The sequence below is a fragment of the Cricetulus griseus genome, chromosome 2, assembly GCF_003668045.3.
Source record: "Cricetulus griseus strain 17A/GY chromosome 2, alternate assembly CriGri-PICRH-1.0, whole genome shotgun sequence".
NCBI lineage: Eukaryota > Metazoa > Chordata > Mammalia > Rodentia > Cricetidae > Cricetulus > Cricetulus griseus.
Window position 1 is genome coordinate 163,902,734 of NC_048595.1, and position 4,444 is coordinate 163,907,177.

The following is a 4,444-nucleotide window of genomic DNA, read 5'->3' on the forward strand; positions in this document are numbered from 1 at the left end:
GATGTCACTATTAAGCCCCGTGACATCAGAAGAGAGCATTATGTTGACACAAAGGACAGTGTGATGTCACTATTCAGCACTGTGACAAAAGAATAGAGCATTATGTTGACACAAAGGACACTGTGATATCACAATTAAGCACTGTGACATCAGAATACTGGATTATGTAGACAAAAGGACACTGTGATGTCACTATTAAGCACTGTGAGGTTAGAATAGAGCAATAAGTTGACACAAAGGACATTGTGATGTCACTATTAAGCACTGTGACATCAGAAGAGAGCATTATGTTGACACAATGGACACTGTGATGTCACTATACAGCACGGTGACATCACAAGAGAGCATTATGTTGACACAAAGGACAGTGTGATGTCACTATACAGCACTGTGACATCAAAATAGTGCATTATGTTGACACAAAGGACACTGTGATATCACCATTAAGCACTGTGACATCAAAAGAGAGCATTATGTTGACACAGAGGACACTGTGATGTCACTATTCAGCACTGTGATGTCAGAATAGAGCATTATGATGACACAAAGGACAGTGTGATGTCACCATTTATCACTGTCACATCAGAATAGTGCATTATGTTGACACAAAGGACATTGTGATGTCAGTATTCAGCACTGTGACATCACAATAGAGCATTATGTTTTCACTAAGGACACTGTGATGTCACTATTGAGCACTGTGACATCAGAATAGAGCATTATGTTGACACAAAGGACACTGTGATGTCACTATACAGCACTGTGACATCACAATAGAGCATTATGTTGACAAAAAGGACACTGTGATGTCACTCTTAAGCACTGTGACATCAGAAGAGAGCATTATGTTGACACAAAGGACACTGTGATGTCACTATTCAGCACTATGATGTCAGAATAGAGAATTATGTTGACACAATGGACATTGTGATGTCACTATTTAGCACTGTGACAAAAGAATAGAGCATTATGTTGACACAAAGGAAACTGTGATATCACAATTAAGCACTGTGACATCAGAGTACAGGATTATGTAGACAAAAGGACACTGTGATGTCACTATTGAGCACTGTGATGTTAGAATAGAGCAATAAGTTGACACAAAGGACAGTGTGATGTCACTATTTAGCACTGTGACATCAGAATAGAGCATTATGTTTACACAAAGGACATTGTGATGTCACTATTAAGCCCTGTGACATCAGAAGAGAGCATTATGTTGACACAAACGACAGTGTGATGTCACTATTCAGCACTGTGATGTCAGAATAGAGCATTATGTTGACACAAAGGACATTGTGATGTCACTATTTAGCACTGTGACAAAAGAATAGAGCATTATGTTGACACAAAGGACACTGTGATATCACAATTAAGCACTGTGACATCAGAATACTGGATTATGTAGATAAAAGGACACTGTGATGTCACTATTAAGCAATGTGAGGTTAGTATAGAGCAATAAGTTGACACAAAGGACTGTGTGATGTCACTATTTAGCACTGTGACAACAGAATAGTGCATTATGTTGACACAAAGGACATTGTGATGTTACTATTAAGCACTGTGACATCAGAAGAGAACATTATGTTGACACAAGGACACTGTGATGTCACTATTCAGCACGGTGACATCACAAGAGAGCATTATGTTGACACAAAGGACACTGTGATATCACAATTAAGCACTGACATCAGAACACAGGATTATGTAGACAAAAGGACACTGTGATGTCACTATTCAGCACTGTGATGTTAGAATTGAGCAATAAGTTGACACAAAGGACATTGTGATGTCACTATTAAGCACTGTGACATCAGAATAGAGAATTATTGATGAACAAAAGACACGGTCCTGTCACTATTCAGCACTGGGACATTATCTGAAGACATTATAGAGGCACAATGGACATTGTGATGCCACCGTGTAGCACTGTGACATCATAACAGAGCATTAAAGAAACACAAAGGATATTGTGATATCACCATTTAGCAAGGTGACACCAGAACAATGCATTTTAGAGGCATAGAGGACATTGTGATGTGACTGATAAGCAATGTGACATAAGAATTGAGCATAGAGAAGCAGAAAGGACACTCTGATGTCACTATTCAATAGAGTGTCACCAGAATAGAGCATTATGTTGACACAAAAGACTCTGTGAAGTCAGTATTCAGCACTGTGACTTCAGTATAGAGCATTATGTTGACATAAAGGACACTGTGATGTCACTATACAGCCCTGTGACATCACAATAGAGCATTATATTGACACAAAGGACACTGTGATGTCACTATTAAGCACTGTGACATCAGAAGAGAGAATTATAGATGCACCAAGGAAACTGTCCTGTCACTATTCAGCACTGTCACATCATCTTAAGTCATAATAGAGGCACAAAGGACACTGTGATGTCACTATTCAACACTGCAACATCACCATAAGGCATTATAGACACTCAAAGGACCTTGTGATGTCACTATCCCGCCTTGTGACTTCAGAACAGTGCATTACATAGGCTCCGGCGATATTGTGATGTCACTATTCTGTACTGTGACATCAGAACCATGCATTATAGATTCACAGAGGATATTGTGGTGTCACTATATAGCACCGTGATGTCAGCATTGAGCATTATAGAAGCACAATGGAGACTGTGATGTCAATATTCAGCACAGTGTCACCAGAATACAGCATTATGTTGACACAAAGGACATTGAGATGTCACATTTAAGCACTGTGACGTCAGAATCGTGAATCACAGATGCCCAAAGGACACTGTCCTGTCACTATTCAGCACTGTGACATCATCTTAAGACATTACAGAGGCACAAAGGACACTGTGATGTCACCATTTAGCCCTGTGACATCAGAATAGTGCATTATATATGTAAAAGGAGACCGTGATGTCACGATTTAGCACTGTGACATCACAATCGTTCATCATATATGCACAAAGGACACTGTGATATCACTCTTTAACACTGTGACATCAGAATATAACATTATGCTGGCACAAAGAACATTGTGATGTCACTATTAAGTACTGTGACTTCAGAATAGAACATTATGTTGACCCAAATGACATTGTGATGTCACTATACAGCACTGTGACATCAAAATAGAGCATTATGTTGACACAAAGGACACTGTGAATTCACTATTAAGCACTGTGACAGCAGAAGAGAGCATTATGTTGACACAAAGAACACTGTGATGCCACTATTCAGCACTGTGATGTCAGAATAGAGCATTATGTTGACACAAAGGACAGTTTGATGTCACCATTTATCACTGTCACATCAGAATAGTGCATTATGTTGACACAAAGGACACTGTGATGTCAACATTAAGCACTGTGACATCAGAAGAGAGCATTATGTTGACACAGAGGACACTGTGATGTCACTATTCAGCACTGTGATGGCAGAATAGAGCATTATGATGACACAAAGGACAGTGTGATGTCAGCATTTAGCACTGTGACAACAGAATCTTGCATTATGTTGACACAAAGGACATTGTGATGTCACTATTCAGCACTGTGACATCACAATAGAGCATTATGTTTGCACAAAGGACACTGTGATGTCACTGTTGAGAACTGTGACATCAGAATAGAGCATTATGTTGACACAAAGGACAGTGTGATGTCACCATGTAGCACTGTGACACATTATGTTGACACAAAGGACACTGTGATGTCACTATTCGGCACTGTGATGTCAGAATAGAGCATTATGATGACACAAAGGACAGTTTGATGTCACCATTTATCACTGTCACATCAGTGCATTATGTTGACACAAAGGACTCACTATTCAGCACTGTGTGATACACATGTCACACTGTGACATCAGATGTTGACACAAAGGACACTGTGCATGTCACTATGTTACACTGTAAGCACTGTGACATGCATTATGTTGACACAAGGACACTGTGATGGCACCCACGATGACACTGTGACAGCATTATGTTTGTGAGCACTGTGTCACACACACTGATGGCACAAATAGAACATGTTGTGACACAGATGAGCACTAGAGCAATAAGTTGACACACTGTAGCACTGTGACATCAGAAGAGAGCATTATGTTACACAAAGGTGTGATGTCACTATTAAGCCCTGTGACATCAGAAGAGAGCATTATGTTGACACAAAGACAGTGTGATGGACATGTCAGAATAGAGCATTATGTTGACACACAGGAGCACACAGCATTATGTTCACTATATTAAGCACTGTGACATCACAGGATTATGTAGACAAAAGGACACTGTGATGTCACTATTCAGCACTGTGATGTTAGAATTGAGCAATAAGTTGACACAAAGGACATTGTGATGTCACTATTAAGCACTGTGACATCAGAATAGAGAATTATGATGAACAAAAGACACGGTCCTGTCACTATTCAGCACTGGGACATTATCTGAAGAC